Source organism: Lycorma delicatula, chromosome 3, assembly GCF_047948215.1.
Source record: "Lycorma delicatula isolate Av1 chromosome 3, ASM4794821v1, whole genome shotgun sequence".
Lineage (NCBI taxonomy): Eukaryota > Metazoa > Arthropoda > Insecta > Hemiptera > Fulgoridae > Lycorma > Lycorma delicatula.
In genome coordinates, this window is record NC_134457.1 from 203189210 (window position 1) to 203209034 (window position 19825).

The window sequence follows — 19825 nt, forward strand, 5'->3', positions numbered from 1 at the left end:
CAAGAATAAAAAAAGCTTTAGATAATAGAATAAAAAAAGAAAAACCAAAGAAAAAGGAAAAACATTATGTTTTTACCACTCTGATACTAACTCGCTTTTGGACTATGTAAGTGAGATTCATGGTACGGAACCTTTCAGTCGAATTTTGAAGCACTTCCACTTATCCATTCGCTCTGAAATTTTGCATACAGGTTTTCTCCTGATGACAACACATTTTAGCAACATTTTCAAGTCGCTAAGATGCCCCTAAGTTGCTAAGTGAAAAAAAAATACCCCTTGAAATTATGCAACCTAGTTTACATGCATATCTTCTTAGTGAAAGATAATCTAGCCTGTTTCGGTAAGTTTGGCTCTAAAATTTGCACACAATTGAAATCATAATTTTACCAAAACGCAGGGTTCTACCTACTATAACAACCGACTGGAGCTAAATGATAACACGTTATTAGTTTTATAAGCAAGTGAGATTTGTAGTAGGGTATACAGTTGCTACTAAAAATTCTGTACAGCAGCGACCGAAGGTTTGGAAAAATTTAGTACTTTTTAACCGGATCCGAATTTTCGGACGAAAATCGGAAATATCTCTAAAACGGTCGGTCCTAGCGCTCTGAAATTTTTTTTCGGCATCATCTTCCCATCCGTACCCAGTGGTACCCGTCGGATGATAATGTTTTCAAGTGCCCCGGGGCGCCTTTCGGAAATTGGGGTGGGGGTGCGATGGGATGCCACTGAACTACCTCGGCAACCGCGCGCCCGATTTTCACGATTCAAATGGTATATGTATCAGCAGGTCGAGCACTAACTGTTTAACGCATCGGGTACGATTTTGATCAACTGGATCTCGGTTATCCGGAAATTAAATCGTTTAGCCCTATGTTTTGATTGCACTCATCCACCGTAAAACGTACCGATCTGATCTTTCGCTAAATACGCTAAAATGTGTGCGCTGCCGCAGCTGTAAAGTATAAACTTATGAAGATTAAAAAGTAGAAAATAAAAAATATGTAAAAAAATTTTAAACACCACTGTTAAATTAAACGCTCTAAAAGGTAAAAATAATTTTAGGACGTTATCTCAGAATGGATTTGACAAGTTTTGATTGTGATATGATGCAGTATTATGTGAAAGTTATAGTTTCAAATTAAAAATTTAGTGTTTTTGCCAATTTTTCTTATGCGTGATAAATGGCCTAAAGAGTGGAGTGCTCCTGTCAAAGTAAAAATCTTTGCACCCCACTCTTTAGCCCATTCATCACGCATAAGAAAAACTGGCAAAAACATCAAATTTTTCATTTGAAGCTGTGACTTTCACATAATCTTACATATCACAATCAAAGCTTGTTGTCAAATCCATTCTGAGATACCTTCCTAAAATTAGTTTTTACCTTTTATTGCGTTTAATTTAACAGTGGTTTTTTAGAATTTTTTTTTACAAATTTGTTATATCTATTCTTTGGAATCTTTCCTTAAAGTAACAGTTGAAAAGTTATAAGCTCTCAATGTGAAAGTTAGTACGAAGGCTAAAATATACTTTTTATATTAAAAAAAACATAACTTTTATGCAATTTTTTAACAAGAAACATCATTTTGAGCTTTTTTAGTGTCTGACAAAAAATATTTTGTCTCTTTTATTCTTGAGTTATCGAGAAAAAAATTATGTAGGTTACCATATTGGTTAAACGTATCATTTACCGAATTTCACAGTTAAATGTCTTGTTAATTTTAAAAGTTACAATTCCCTCGTAAATTACCGTGAGGGGATGCTGCATGTGATCCATTGCGGATAACTATATAAAAAAGCCAGCTGACCGATGTTCCACAGTTCATCAACCTCCCAAATAGAAACTACTGAATGGTTTTGATTTTCAAGATATTTTTTTTATTTACATAATTTAATCCAAAATTTAACAGGTATAATTTAAATAATAAAAGGAAAAAGAGTAATTTCCAATTACTCTTTTTCAAAGTTTGTATATCGGAAAAATGTTAGAAGATTTATGAAATGTATCTATATTTCAAGGTAAAAGTAATTTGATAATGTGACAGATTCAACGTTTTATTGAGCATACGATGAAGGAAATTTGTCAACAGTATCGACCTTCTGCACATTAATCGATATCCTCTCATAACCACCATTAGTCACTGAAAATAGTCATAAACAAAACACTGGATAGCCCAAATATGGTCAAAATGATCTAATGGGTGGCCTTTTATCATGTCCAAACACGGTTTTGTATGATGAAAAACACTAACTGTCACGTACAAAACGTAGAACTTTCCCCTTTTTTCCGTAGAACTTTCACATTTTTTGTAATAACTAATATAAGAGAAAATATTGTAACTAGTAATAGTTTAATACGCGGTTTTTTAATTTCTTGATTTCTGAACATGAAGCGACTGGTTCAAAGTCCAAACAAACTAGGACACAATATTTAAATTGTGGTGTGTGTATTTTTATAGTCTGTTATCACTGAAACATGATAACGTATAATATAATATCTGTATGGTGACTGGTATACAAGAAGACAGGATATTTCCTGTTTAACCCATTATTCTGTCATCGCGAGATAGATGCATTTTGTTAAAAATTACCCTGGGAAACCTTTGAAGAATAAAAGAAGTACAGTAATTTTTTAATTCTTCCCAATCCTGAAAACAAAATAATCAATCCAAACCTAAATAAAAGCCTAAAATGACTTCTTTTGAGAAAAAGCAGCAATTTTTAAAAACTTTTATTATTACTTTTATTTTTTTAATTTTATTATTTTTTAACTTTTATTTATTATTATTTTTTATTCAACATATCATTCTAGAATTATCTTTATTTATTTTACATTAATTAAGGAATTAGTAATTAAATAACTGAGAAAATAAGTAAGATCTAAAAGTTAATAAAAATTTTAGATTTTATGTAGTTGAAGGAATAAAGTTTAACTTCTGTGAAAATACCGGGAAATGGCTGCAACATTAATGCCAGATTTTTCATTCGCAAATAAAAAATGAAGAACTCAAAAATATAATAATATATTAATTTCCTAAGGACACCGATATTAATAATCCTCTTCGATTTATTATGGGATGATTTATGTGTGCAAAAGAAAACTCGTAAATTCGTGGGTAAAAATAAAATTAAACTAATGAACAAGTGTGCTTCCAGCTTCCATTATCGGATATCTTCTTTAAAGAAATTAAATTACTGTTTAAATTTCTGTATCGCTTTCTCCTTTTAAGACCATTTTCAAAACCCACATACACTAACTTAATGTGTTGCGCGTGTGTGTGTGTGTGTGTGTGTGTGTGTGTGTACGCCCACGGTTTCATCTCTGTGCTATGAAATTCCTAGTTACACAGGCACGTCTGATGTGGCATCCTGATTTATAGCGCGGCAAATTCAATTCAGTTTAATGAAGAGAGCATTAAGCGACTGGTTGCACCGTCAATAAGTCAGCCAGTCATATCCCCTTTATCTTTCATGCCATTAAATACGGAATTACGTTAATCTATAGAAAGAAGGAATTTGATCAACAGTCAGCAGAATATTTTAATTCTCGAAAGATATGAGAACTTTGATTTTAAGATATCCAAGCTCTATAAATTATTTCCTCTTTTTACTGTCCCATTTACTTCATTTATTTCTTTTCTTTGCATTCTTATTTTAAAATAAAATCGCTCCCAGTCCTTTTTTTACATCTTAAAAAGTTCTAATCTTCCATTAGCCGTTTATTTTCCAATATGTAATATATTTAGTAATATTTTAAGTAAATTATATGTAATATATTTATTTGTAAATTATTTATATTTATGTAATATAAGTAATATAATATTTTTTTCCAAAAATAAAAATAAAATAAAAAAAATTAAAATATATTTTTATGTAATAATCATTTAGTAAAACTGTAAAAGTAACCAAATTCACAGTCATATTCGCCCGCTTACAAACCCAAAGTTAAAATAGAAAAATACTTGCATAAAAACATTATATATTTAACCTATCGGACTGCCGTAAAAGTAAGCTGATAAATTTTATTTTAGTAAGTGTAGAATTTGAACTATAGTATAGTGTACAAAAGCTAGGAAAAATATTTTTCTTAAGGTGTATTTTTTGAGTTCCAGGTTTCTGCTTTTTCCAATAAATTTAATACTTTTTAATTTTGATTGTTCAGACCGTCCACAAATTTTAATCAATTAAAGTTAAATTATAGATTAAGAAATTGACAAAAGAAATTTGAAAACACAATAGTGAAGTAATAAAATATAAAACATGTAATGAAATCTTTTGTTTAAAAATTATTATAAAAGTTTGCTGATCTCCGTGGTGGAGGGGTACCATCTCGGCCTTTCATCAGGAGATCCCGGGTTTGATTCCCGGTCAGACATGGTATTTTTCATACCCTATTCTCACATCATATCTCACGTACAGGTTTCAAGCTAATATGGCGATTATCATTAAGACATAAAAAATGTCAAACTATACTGAAGACATTTTTAACATATTGGAAATAATTTTTTTTTTCGGGCCATCTGAAAATATTGAAATCTGAAAAGGCGTACAAAGAAAAGAACGATCATGAAAACTATTATCATGAAGTCATTTTTTTTTTAAATTATTTTTGAAAGTTTTTTAATTTAAACCCGGGAACCCCGGGTGAAAGAGCGAGATGCTACCACTCGTCGTTTTCGTTAGTTCCTGTGTCCGTTTTTTCTTGTGTTTATATTTTAAAAGATTATATAAGGAAATATTTTACTTTTTATTTTAAACCACACTCTATCTCCCGATAAAATGATCGATTATTAACCTACTTAAAATAAAATCTGTCGGTATCAAAATTTATTTTTGAATTTTATTCTGGATATAATTGCAATAAATGATAATGCATTTTAGTAAGTAATGCTTTTTGATGCCAACTGTCTCAAACATTTCTCCCTTTGAGATATTACTTTCCTCTTTATGGCCGTAAGTAAGCGATACCCTGGATTTTTAAACTTGCAGCTCTAAATCTTAAAATGTTTGAATAAAAGAATAGATAAATGTTTGATTATCTCTTAGACCAAATAAAAAAAAAACAAACTAGATCAAAAAATATTTACCTTTTCTTTGTTTCGTTTACAACAGTTTCGTGAAGAAAATATTTTTTTCAAATATATACGAATAAATGTATACATTTAAGCTGTATCCTTCATCAAGAATGAAAATCCCTTAGGATAACAGGGATAACAATAAGTAACTTCGGGATTTATCTCACCAGTATATAGTCGTATTAAAGTACATATTTTAAGTTTATTCTTTTAGCCCACGGAAATTAAAAGAAAGCTCCTGAATGTTTAAAAATAATGAATCTTTTTTTAAATAATAAAAATATACAATTTTTTTTGTAATCAAAAAACCTGAGTTATATTGTAATTTTCCTTAATTTTTATCACTAACAATTTTTTTTATTTCCGGTTGATAATAGAATTTTTAACAATGCAACTTTGGGAAAGTGGAAAACATATCTATATTTTTATTATTTTTTCTATCAGTCAGATCATGAAATATTGAAATATTAAACAAAATAGTGATGAAGTGTAAATACCGTTTATTTTGTGTGTAGTGTGTGTGCGTGCGCGCGTTCTATTTTGCTTAATAACTGGAATTCCCTCTACCGTATTTCTTTTTTTAATTATATACGCAGGTTTATTTCATAGGTATATTTCATTAAAAATTTCATAGGTTTATTCTATTTAAAAAAGTATATTCAAACAAGTAAACTTATCTTATTTTTTTTCTTTTTGCGCAATAATATTTGAAAAATACATAAGTAAATTCAACTAATATGAAATCTTAATGCATTTTTCGTTTTCCTTAAAGATATAATAATATAAATGAAAATTTGAATCCGAAACGACTTCAGTATTTATCACGACAAAAGTAGCTTGAGTTTCTAGATAGTATGCTTAATTTTACACTAAATAACTCATATTAGCAGTGAAAGTAAATAATACATAAAAATATAAAATATTACTTCATAATCTCGCTGCATTATTTTTTTGGGGAAATATTATTTTCTTAATACTCTTCATACTGTTCATAGTACTGTTAATTACCATTTTCATTTTCTTTTTAATTTACATATTTTTTTTGATAACAGGAAAAAACGTCAATTTTTGTTTGGATTTTTTGTCCTGTATTTCTGGTACGACTCCTTAGTTTTGTATATGTAAGACTTGTTAAATATTTGATAGATATGAAGAATTCTTTTAACAATCTTTTTATTGAGATTTACAGACGATTTTAGGAATACATAATTCGAAATAACTTAATTAAATTGAACTAATAATATAATATTATTTCAGTACTTATTTTTACTTCCTTGTAAAGGAAGTATTGTGATCGTGAAAAATTTCGGATTCCAAATTTCAACTGAAATATCCATTTTTACCATCCCTGAATCCATTTGGCTAGTTTCGTCATGACGTCTATACGTACGTATGTATGTATCTCGCATAATTCACAAACGATTAGCAGTATAATGTTGAAAATTTGGATTTAGGACTGTTGTAACATCTAGTTTTGATCACCTTCATTTTGATTGCAATAAACTGACCCAAAAGTGTCCAAAAAAGCCCAAAATCCAAAAACAATGTTTGAAGTTTGGACTTTTTCTTAACTGTAGTAATAAGCCCTCATTGAGAGCCTTTCAACGATATATCATAACTGGTACTTTTTTTCATTGGTTTCAAAGTTAAAGCCAAATAAGATTTTAATAAATGGAATATTTGGATCTTAGGAGAAGGTACATCAGTTCAAATCAAACATCATCTCATTTTTTTTTTAATTTAAATATATTGATTTATTAATAAATTATTAACTTCTAATTGTAAATAATTTTTTACGATGAATAATTCGATAATAACAACAACAAAAATCAGAAGTTTTTAATAAAATAAAATTTTATGTACTTTTCATTTTAAAAAATGTGTAAATGTATTTTTTAATAGGCGTTACTAGGAATTCATGTGTTGTCACATCATATTTTTTGTTTTTACGAAATTACATATAACCCATAAAACCTCCTTCTTTAGCTAAACTTGCAGGATTTATGTATTTTATTTAACCACCCAAAGTAAATCAAACTACCTAAATGTCAGCATTGTCATACCTTCCTCTTAACGAAAATAGATATTTCTCATCAAATCGCACAGAATGCAGTTAAAAAAAAAGTAATATAATAAAAACTAAAACCGCCGCCATTTTATTGAAAGTTTTATTTACACGTCCAGGATGCGTTTATCAAAAAATTCAGAGTTAAAAATTAAAGCGAATAGAATTGAATAAAACATTCTCAGATCCATTTTCGAATTTTCAGTGGAACGTTTCTTCGGGCACAGTTTCTGTAAAGTGTACGGAGTGGATTAACCTGCGTAAAAGATTTCAGAGGGCAAGATCGAAAGCATCAAACAAAATATTTTTGAATTTTTCTCTTCAGGATTGAAGATCTTATAAAAATAAATTAAAAAGAAAAGTTAAATGCCAATTTTAAATCAAAGTTAACTTGAAAATATAATATAATGATTTTGAAACCCTTAAAACCGCATACAGATATATAAATTATATGATAAGTTTGTGTTTCGTGTGCGTTCGCTCATGTCTATATGTTTTAAAAATGGGAGGCTGGTTTAAAATGAATTAATAGGGATTACCTTTATCAGTTCGGTTATCTTACTTATCTAATTATAAGAGTGATTTTTTAGTCCTGTTACCCAATTTTAAATGTAATTTAAGAAAGGGAAATTTAGGTGGAATAAAAAATGTATTTGTTACTTACAAAGGAGATTTAATAAAAAGCTATTACTTACATAATTGTTAAAGAATATGCTCAAAATGCCCACCCCTTGCGGTTATACACGCACGGACTCTTTTCAGCATCTTAGCAGAAACCTTTTTAAAAGTTACATTGGAAATATTCGTGATTAAGTCTGTAATATTGACTTTAAGTTCATCAATAGTGTGAGGATTGTTTTTGAAGGCCTCGGACTTAATATAGCCCCACTAAAAGTAGTCAGGAGATGTGAGGTATGGGACCTTGGAGGCCATAAGCCCTTGCTTATTATTCGATCAAAGAACTCTTACAGAAAATCCACGGTTTCTCGAGACGTGTGGCATATAGCGCCGTCTTGCTGAAACCAGCAATACCGTTCTTGAGGTTCCAGGAGGGATGCAAATTGGCGCACAATATTCCTGTATACTTCACCATTTACTGTCTGTTCGAAGAATATGGGTCCGACTATACGATGACGAGATATCGCACATCAGACATCAATTTTTTCAAGATGCAAAGATTTGTCTTGTAAAGCGTTAGAATTTTCAACCGCCCAAATTCGACAGTTTTGACTGTTCACATAACCATCGAGATGGATCCAAGCTTTATCACTAACGAACACGGTTTAAAAATTCGATTCGGTTATCATTTACGGGAGACCTAAACCAACGGCAATATTGCAATCGCTTGTTTAAATCTGGAGGCTGAAGCTCTTGGACTAATCGTACGCGATACGGATACAATTTCAATTTTTTAGCAGCTTTCTGAACACTAGAATATGAGAAACCAACTTGCGTGAAAAGTTTTCGTAAGCTTTTCTGTGGAGAATTGAGCAATCTTGTTTTCACATTCTCTAAAACGTCATCTGTCAAGTGAGTTGGTCGACCACTACGTTTTCTGTCGCAAACACTGCCTGTCTCTCGAAATCGGTTTGCTAGCCTAGAAATTGACATTTTTTCTGGCGGAGGAACATCAATAAATTTAATTTGAAGTGATTCTTTTACACTCGCGTACAATTTCGTTGCAAAATATTGTTCAAGAACGAAAACTCGTTGTTCTATGGTAAAAGACATTCTGTTCGTAACACGATCGGAAACGGCACAAAAGTTTACACAGCTCAAGGAGAATCAACTCACACTGCCGTATCTATACCGGTTGAGTAGCGCTACCAACTTCGTGTCACAAAACAAAATTTCCCTTTCTTATAAAAAGATTACCAGACATTAACAATTTGGTAACAGGACTAAAAATCATCCTGTAGGTTAGTGAGTTTTCTAAATACGTTTTGTTTTTATATTTATAATTTTTTTTTCCATAGTATTATGATTATAAAGACTTTAATTTATTATTTTCATTGAACCGATATATTAACATTTTCTATTTATAAGGTTTTCATAATATCTCAAAGCGGACGTATTGATCAGTCTACCTCAATAAGGTTAAACAGTAAAACTATTTAGCGTATTTTTTTTATTTCTGCTAATTTTTTAAAACCTAACCAACATATTCGTCTACTGACTTATTTTCTACAAATGTGCACAGATTAATCTTAAATTTATGAGATTTCTGAGAGTAAACAGAATAAAGTAGGGTTCAGAATATATTGAAAAGAAACCTCACTCTTCATTAATCTTTAAATAATATAGCGTATCATAGCGTATTACATTGTATTATAATACGGTAAATATTTGCATTAATTAAATTACATTTTTTATTCGTTTTTTTGTGTGTTTTCTAATACTAAATTAGCTGCTATGAAAATCCAAGGTAGTTATCATTTATGTATTCTGAGTAAATAATTATAAGAAATTAATCAGTACCTTTCCGTTCTTAAAGAATAGAAAAATATGAATCGTTGTTACATCACCTACAACCATGTTCTGAATAATTTATTTAATAAAAAATCTGATGTGAACACCACATTAATTACATATACATTTTTTTTCTGTACTTCATTTAAACTTATGTCATTTAAAAGTGAGATACGATCCTCCAATTCTTTAATAAAGTGCACAGTTACTCAATTGTGGTGGATACCACATTGCATCAAATTATTTTGTGGTGTCCGTATTAGCATTTTAAAATTTTTTCGCGATTACGATTTTTTTTACTTCGTATAAGGAAGTAAAAATTTATTAAATGCCCCTGGACAATTTTATATCATATTATATCCAGAGAATGAGTTAACGTGCTACGTTATAACATATGTTGTTAATTTGAATTATAAATAAATTATAAATGATTTGTTGTCCATGATAAGAAACGTGGAGGGGAAATTTGATTAACTGGAAATTAAGAATAACAATTACAGTTAAAACAAAATTAATTCAATAAATCTTATTCCTAGTACGCTTATATAGATTGAAGGTTTTTTCTTTACGGTTGAATTGTAATGGCTGTTCAGTGATTCGTTAAATTAGTATTTAATGCGATGACAAAAAGTTCTAATGAAATAGATATTGTACTTCAGAACCGTACCATTCTACAGGCAACAAGTGTGAGTTACTTTTGGCCAAAAGCCGAGGGACATCTGCCAGAAGAATTCACCAATAATAAAGCGACAGCTAAGTCAGGAAAAAGAGCTATTACAGTTTGTATAACTGTAATTGGTCTATATTACATTATTATACTCTATATAAAATAAAATTTATGACAGCTCAATCCTATAGAAATATTATTTAAAGAAACTAGTATAGCTTTTTTTCGAAATTGGTCTAATTTTTAAATATTACTATATAATAATTATTTTATTATTAAATAAATTTTAATATAAGGATGTTAAAATGAGCTATTATCGAAAATAAAATGATCAGCAGTTCGTTTCTCCGATTAGTAATTCAGAATATATTTTATTAACATTGAGATAGTCATCATCGCATGTAAAAAAAAAATATTTGATTTAAATTTACAAAAAGAAGTTTATGTCTTTTAATTCAAATTGACAGAGTGTAATAATTTTAACTTATTTTTCTTTATATACTTCCGTATTTCTTTAAAATGCTCGTAGATATTTTTAAATTGTAAATTTCTTTGTTTAGAAGTAAAATAAGTTTACAAATACCTACAATTTTTTTTCATATATATTTCTTTTAAAAAATTATCATTTTGAAAAATATTACTTTGAACATTCATTCTTGATTAATGTTTTACAATTGAAAGAACAAATTTTTTTGGGGTAGGTGAATCAAAATTTTTAAAATAACGCAGCCCATATATATTATATACCTTTATAGAAGAAATTTAGTTTATTGAGCTACAGTTAGATTACAGCAACGGATTTTTTTTTATGAGGTCTTTGTTACTATCTTTATTCAGCCAAGAACTACTATTTTGCAGCCTTCTTTCACTAATCTCGTTGTTTCGAACGATCTTATCTATTTTCTGAAGAGTGTGGTTCTTCATAATGAGTGGCAAAGTGAATGGAATGCTTCCATCAACAATAAACTTTTTCCAGTTACGAACCCTTTGTCACTGTGGAGCTCTTCACTTAGGAATAACCGTTGTGAGGAAGTTATTATTTGCCGTTTGCGAATAGGGCGCTCTAGACTCACTCATGGATATCTCATGACTCAAGACTAATGGACACGTTTGTGTTCGTTGCGATTGCCAACTAACAATGCACCACATCCTTGTGGACTGGGTCTGTTATGCAGCCTTACATCACAAGTTTAAACTAGGGCCTAACGTGCGAAATATCTTCTTGACGATATAAATTTATTTATTGAAGTCATTTATATTTTTAGTAGTTGGACGGGGTTCGACTACCCATTTTAGTTATATATGACAAGTGAGCGGTTGGGACAGGTAAGCCGGTGGTGTATGGCACGGTGCTTAGTCCGCTTTCGCTGTTAGGTAAGATCTAGAAGCTATTTAGGACACTGGTCGCTAAACTGTTTCGAGGCTCAATAGCCGTTTGTCGCACATACATTCGGTCTTATGCTTTAGGGCGATTGAATGGGGAGGTGCTGGGAAATGCCAAACAAACCAAAAACCAATACGAATTATCTTAGGCAAGAATGTACGGATGTTATCTTACGATTGTTATGTCTTACGATTTCTTAAGGCCGTGCATCTGGATTCAAATATTCTATTAAAAGTAATCATGTTTCTGCATTTTGACGTTCGGCAATTTTATTTTAGGTTTTTAATATCGTTTTTATTTTATTTTACTTCAAATTTAGCATTCTGTGTAGACGTTTTACACAGTTTTAATTTTTAAGGTAAATTTTAATTGTTAATTTTTAATAATTTACTATGGTAATTTTGTGTCCGGGTGCTGATAACGACACCTGGTTGTGCGCATAGAAAAAAAATCTGATATAGACATCACATGACTTCCTTGCACGTGTATTAAATTACAGGTACACATTTTTTGCTGCACTTCATTTAAAATTATTTCATTTGAGATACGATCCTCCAATTCTTTAATAAAGTGGACAGTTACACAAGTGCATTGTGGTGGACACCACATTGCATCACATTTTTTTGTGTTGTCCGTATCATTATTTTATATTAGTTATTATATTAATATTTTTTTCACGTCGCTCACGTAGTTATGTGATAACGTGTCGGATTCGTAACCATCGGTTTGAATCCGACTTCATTTATTTTTTTTTAAATTTAATATACTGATCTATTAATAATTATTAACCTCTATAAATTTTTTTTAAATTAAAGTGAAAGTTCATAAAAGTTAGTTTCAGTATGATTTTTTATTTTTTTAATATTTTTTCAATCAGAGGTTGATTATTAATAAATCAATAAATTTAAATTAAAAAAAAGTTAAAAAAAAATATATGTATATGAAGTCTGATTCGAACCGATATGCCCTCCCCTTGTAAGATCAAAATATTTCATTCATTAAAATTTTATTTGGATATAACTCTGGAACCAATGAAAATAAGTACCACTTATGATATATCAAAAAGCTCTCAATGATAGTTTATTACTGTAGTTAAGATAACGTCCAAAATCCAAAACATTTGGATTTTCTGGACACTTTTAGTCCAATCGATTACAATCAAAAGGGGTGTTGCACGACTAATGTTACAACAGTCCTAAATTCAAAATTTCAACAACCTACGGCGTCAGTTGTGCGAGATACATACTTATGTACCGACGTCACGCCGATTTCGTTGAAATCTGAAAACCGAAATTTTTCGCGGTTATAATATTTTCTTTACTTCTACACGGAAATAAAAATTAATTCAATTAAATCAGTTTTTCCGCTTCTGTTGTTCTCTTGTCATTAATTTTGTAATAATTAATATTTACAGTAATTATTTGATTTAATAAATTGATGACTTACTCATGAATTATGCTAATTTTATATTTCTGTTTATTTTCAACAAACATAGGACATTTTGCATATGTTTTTACGTACGAATAAAAGGTTAGCAGAAACACAGGAACGCTATTAATGAACAAAAGCATAACTAATTTCCAGTAGCATAATTGTATGTGTTAACACAGTAAATGGACATGGTTCCTAAACGAATAAATGAATCGGTCAGCGTTCATTACTCGCAGCCTTAAGCAAGTATAAAAACAAGCAAATTAATAATAACCTACCTCCCAAATGAAAACTAATTGCTTATCGCAACCCTAATTGGAGTAATCAATTACTCCGAGATAAGCTACATAATGGAAAAATAAATGAATGTAGTTTATTTTAATAGCAATAAATAGTTAGTCACCTGTTTTAATGTAAAAGAGTAGATCTGAAGGTTACATTACTTATCCAAAATGTTAAAAAAATATTTTTTTGTATATTTCTTGGCATAGGAAATTCAAAAATAAAATAATGTTTTGAAAGTGTTACTGTAATAATATTGTTTATGTTGTTAACGATAAAAAATAGCATATAAATAAAACGCAAAAAGCTTCAAGGGAATGTATGTAAAAACAACTAAATTAGTCTAATCGTCAGTATTATTTTGTACGTATCAAACAACAGTAGCTCTGGATTAATGTTCGCAATATCAGTTGATTTCCTATTTTGTTTTTACAGAGCCGGAATTCTTTTTTTAAGTACTATATTTATAGACGTAATAAGAGAAGCGATTCCCTTATCGCAAACAACAGAGGGACATATAAACTACGCAATGCCTATAAATTCATTGAAAAATTGTTGTACTAACGACTTTTTAGATTAAGGGACCAAAAAATCCTCCAGACAATTAAATTTATAAAGTGTAATTATTTTTCGAATATCTAATCGATTGAAATAAAGATATTAACGTTAAATAAGCTTGATTAAAAAAGGAATGAAAAATTTTCTAAATATAAATATGTAAAAAAAATTCTGTAAACTTTCTTTTGTTATTTTTTAATTGATTTATTATATACTCATCGTATAATCAATCTGTTGGCTTTTTTTAACATTTTTCAAGCACTTCTCCATTCCTTTTACGTAGATTTCATAGGAAAGCTACCTATTGTAATGGGTACCATGTTTCGACTTGCGGAAAATTTCGACATATCGCGTTTCACATCTGCCGTACCCCAAAACCACCATCAGTTCAAAAGTTTATATATATATTTATTTATTTCACTTTCTTGTGGACACGATAACTGCCGTAATTTTGCGTCAATTACTTTCAAATTGATACATAAAATATAACGTCTCAAAATCTCTGTAGAGTTCGTTAATGGGCAAAATCGGACCATGGGGGTGGAAATGGGGGGGTTGCTTTTCCGAAAAAATAAAATATCGCTGTAACTTTTTTTAAAGTAAAATATCGAATTTGTTTAAAGTTTTTACTATTCTTTGGATAAGGGCCTAAAGCTTATCTAAGTAAATGTTTTGGTTATATCACCACCCATTGGCCTAGGGGTGGAAATAATGGGGTTTTGAAGGCAAAAAAAATCATACCTCTCTTAATAAGCACAGTATCGAATCGTAAAGTGGTCGTTAGTCCTGTAAACATTATCTAAAACGTTTTTCTGGAACAATTTTTGATATGCCTATCGGCAAGGGATGACTAAAATGTTGCTGGAATTGTAAGAAGATGGAGCTTGTCGTATGCTAAACATGTGAAACTTTTTGTCTCATGCAACCATTGTCGTAATGAGTAAATTTGAAGTTTTTCTTAAGTTTAAGTTGAAAATATTTTTTTATCCCCTACTTAGCAAATGAAATCTGCGGTGAAATCTGCTTCCGCCTTCCGGCGTGCCGAAAGGGATTTTTTTCTGCTAATATTGTAATTTTAATATAATTTTTTCTTTGTAAAATCTAACCTTTTTCTCCCGCTACAAATTTTTCGTTTATCGTTTACACTTTCCTTCATTACTAAAATTAACCCTAAATGATAGATTGGCCTACCAATCTAGTTTTTTGAAAAAATCGTTCACTTGTTTGAATAAAATTCTGTTCATTTCAAATATTGTTGACCCATTTAATTTTTAATTTGTACAGCTGAAAACTTCTTTCTTATTTCTAAATATGTGTTTGGTTCTACTAAATTTCTTTTCTGCATAAACGTTCCCCTTCCTTCTGCCACCTGATTGTAATATCTTCTATACCGCATACATGGTTTTTAATAAGAAAAAAAACACATAATGACAAAATTAAACATGTTTTACTTTTCTTAAGAATAACCAACAAATAACACAACGAATAAACAACAAAACACAAGTATCGTTTGATAAACATAAAACTGGAAAAATACCATTTTTCACCCTTTTTAATTACGTTAAACTCTAATATTTGAAAACTAAATGGAAACTAAATATTTAGCCATTATTTTAACCGTAATTCTTCTTACATTCAAGTATTAGGCATACACCTATTCAGAACTCGCAAACTATCCATGATTATGAGAATTTACGTCAGCACCATATCCTACGAGGGCATCCCATGTCTTTCTTCCAGGAATCTAATGCTGAACACTCCAGAATATTCTCTCACTTTACATTCTTTTCAAACTTTTTTCCATCGATCACCATAAAACACAATTCTTTCATTCAGACTGTAAATGTTAGGTCAGCTCGTACAGAGACCTCGTCAGAGGTAATTGAGATCAGAGATTTCAATTACCTCGCACTCCAGGTTAATTTATGAATTTCCTCCTTCTAAAAGAAGGTATTAATGATTTTGAGTTTATTAATGGACGGAAACTGACTTAAGAACTGTTGTTCAATTTGGTTTGTTGTATTTTCCCCAAAAGCCCCAACTACATTCGATAACTGTAAATTACCAACTCCAGCATTGAAGTCAACGACCACCAAAAAATAGTCTTTCCCAAAAATCTTATTCATGACCTTGTGGAGCTGGTCATTAAAAATACACGTTTCCTCCTTTTTCCCTAATTCAGGAACAGAAACACGTATAACTCTAAGATGACCTCACTCAATCTTAGACCCTTTTTTTCCCGTTGCCAGTGAGGATAGACCAACATTGTGAATTGCGCAAGCTCAGTGGTTGCCACGCCTCTAACCTCCCGGGACTCTGCAGGATCCGTGCCCTACGGAGGTCGCTCACGCGGTAGGCCGGGACTTGGTCTTTTATGTTGCCATTGTCTCTACTGTACCCCCTCCCCAAGGGATGGATCCAGCCAAGTCTCGGTCTTTTATTTTCCCACGAACTCAGGGGGTCCCCGGTCAGTCATCAAGGGCGGCCCACCTCAACGAATCGCTCTCTCATCAGCAGGGATGCCTCTGTGAGTCCCTACCTCCAGATTACACCCTGTCCAATTCCCTGGCGTGACATTCTTTGGCCTTTATAATCTGCTTGACCATGATAATAACAGTGTCTCATTCAAGTTTACCCCGTAATATGAACTTAAACCTAACTGTCAATATTCGTTCATTTATATAGGATTACTCAGAAATCCGTTTTTTCCACTTTTCATTCACCAGAATTGCCGCCACTCTAGCACATGCTCGTCGATTTTGAGGAGCTCCGCTATTTATCATGCAATAATTCTGCATGTCTTTGTTACTCTTTAATCTTTTCTTTGTCTCGGTTATTACCGCTATATCTTCCTACTGGCCTTTAAGGACGCCATTCAACTCAACTTCCTTTGAAGACATTCCTCTGACCTTCCACATTGTTAATTGTAACTTATCCGTAATCCCAAAACTTTTATGTTTTTAACTTTCCGGTTATTCTTACCCATAAAACCTGTCCCGTTTTCAAGGCTGTTAGCGAGTTGCAAGATAAGATTAATGATGGGGCTGCCACCTCCAAACATCTAGACTTGCTCTGAGTTTCATTCGGAAACTCACCTCCTAGATTCTTTCACTCTCACCATTGATATAATTTCCTCTTCTCCCGATTCCGGGACCATTGACCATTTTCTCACAGTTAAAGGGCAAGGATCCTTTAACTGGGTACTAATCGGTTTTTTTTACGAAGTTCATATACTCCTCCCCCTCCAAACTTCCCCCATCAACACTTCCTCATTCTCTTGCGAGAAGGGATCGTCTTGATTTGGTTATAATCGTAATTGAACCACGTAATTAGTTTATTTACACGTAATTATTTTTTTAGCGAATTAAACGTCTGCAGTCATTATTTGTAAACAGCGGTAGTACCCACTAAATTGATTTTAAAGACAGAAAATCAGCTTACGGTATTTACGAATAGGAGTACGGTTATCGAAAGCTAATTTGAATATAACTTTTTCCATATTTAAAACATAGATTAGCCTAATAATTTATTTTATCATAGAATATCTTCTTTTTTTTTAATTAAGGGCTCGCCTTAAAGACATTTACACATTTGCTTCGCTAACAATATCTTAGGTAACAATTGGATCTATCTTATATCAAATAAGACTTTTTTATCGAATTATAATATGTGATATTTGTTTGTGTTTTTTTTTTATATCAACCTTTTTTAAACAAATTAAGAGCCTATTACATATTAAAAATTGTTAATCTATTCATTCAGTGATGATAGACTAACGAAAATTAAAACTTTTTCATCATAAATAAAAATAATATTTTACGACAAAAATTAATTAATGTACTACATTTAATATAACTTACGCAGGTTATATTATTTGTTTTAATTCTAGAGTAGTACTCTTTTGTATACCAGCAATACCGTGGAACATTAAAAAAATTATGTATATATATAAATATTTATGAAAAAGGGGAATTTTCGTCAGACTTCAAAAAAAGTGTGATAGTAATGATACCAAAGAAAGCAGGGGCAGATAAATGTGAAGAATACAGAACAATTAGTTTAACTGGTCATGCATCAAAAATCTTAACTAGAATTCTATACAGAAGAATTGAGAGGAGAGTGGAGGAAGTGTTAGGAGAAGACCAATTTGGTTTCAGGAAAAGTATAGGGACAAGGGAAGCAATTTTAGGCCTCAGATTAATAGTAGAAGGAAGATTAAAGAAAAACAAACAAACATACTTGGCGTTTATAGACCTAGAAAATGCATTCGATAACGTAGATTGGAATAAAATGTTCAGCATTTTAAAAAAATTAGGGTTCAAATACAGAGATAGAAGAACAATTGCTAACACGTACAAGAACCAAACAGCAACAGTAACAATTGAAGAACATAAGAAAGAAGCCGTAATAAGAAAGGGAGACCGACAAGGATGTTCCCTGTCTCCGTTACTTTTTAATCTTTACATGGAACTAGCAGTTAAAGAACAGTTTAGATTCGGAGTAACAGTACAAGGTGAAAAGATAAAGATGCTACGATTTGCTGATGATATAGTAATTCTAGCCGAGAATAAAAAGGATTTAGAAGAAACAATGAACGGCATAGATGAAGTCCTACGCAAGAACTACCGCATAAAAATAAACAAGAACAAAACAAAAGTAATGAAATGTAGTAGAAATAACAAAGATGGACCACTGAATGTGAAAATAGGAGGAGAAAAGTTTATGGAGGTAGAAGAATTTTGTTATTTGGGAAGTAGAATTACTAAAGATGGACGAAGCAGGAGCGATATAAAATGCCGAATAGCACAAGCTAAACGAGCCTTCAGTAAGAAATATAATTTGTTTACATCAAAAATTAATTTAAATGTCAGGAAAAGATTTTTGAAAGTATATGTTTGGAGTGTCGCTTTATATGGAAGTGAAACTTGGACGATCGGAGTATCTGAGAAGAAAAGATTAGAAGCTTTTGAAATGCGGTGCTATAGGAGAATGTTAAATCAGATGGGTGGATAAAGTGGCAAATGAAGAGGTACTGCGGCAAATAGATGAAGAAAGAAGCATTTGGAAAAATATAGTTAAAAGAAGAGACAGACTTATAGGCCACATACTAAGGCATCCTGGAATAGTCGCTTTAATATTGGAAGGACAAGTAGAAGGGAAAAATTGTGTAGGCAGGCCACGTTTGGGATATGTAAAACAAATTGTTAGGGATGTAGGATGTAGAGGGTATACTGAAATGAAACGACTAGCACTAGATAGGGAATCTTGGAGAGCTGCATCAAACCAGTCAAATGACTGAAGACAAAAAAAAACAAAAATGTTCTTTTATTAATAATTTAAATTTTTAATGGACTCCTGATAATATTATCAAATCAACAAAAACAGCAACAGTAAAAAAAAAGAACAAACGGCGTAAAATAATAGTTTAACGATATTATTAATAAGTCCATTAATTATTCAGAAATATTGTTCAGGTAATAAAATATTTAAATAAAAAATTTTAAACGTATCTTCATGTAATATTTGTGCATTTGCATACCTTTACATTATAAATGTATTACTCGTATTTGTAAACAATATGCACATAATGTTTTTTTCTACTTTCCTTTTATCGTAAGATGCTTCAGCTCATAAATGTTTTTAAAATTTAAATTTCTCATATATATTTTAATATATGAAATATTCACCAAAATGTCCATTTTATGAAATTTAGTGTACATTGCGATTACTGCACTACCTAACATTTATACTAACCGTAACATTTGATTGGTTATACCAATCACACTATAATGTGATTACTAAATGTCAGATGTATATCAAATAATACACCGAAATCCATGATCAACACTACCTGATGAAATGTCACTGTCTGTCTATCTATAGAATATATATAT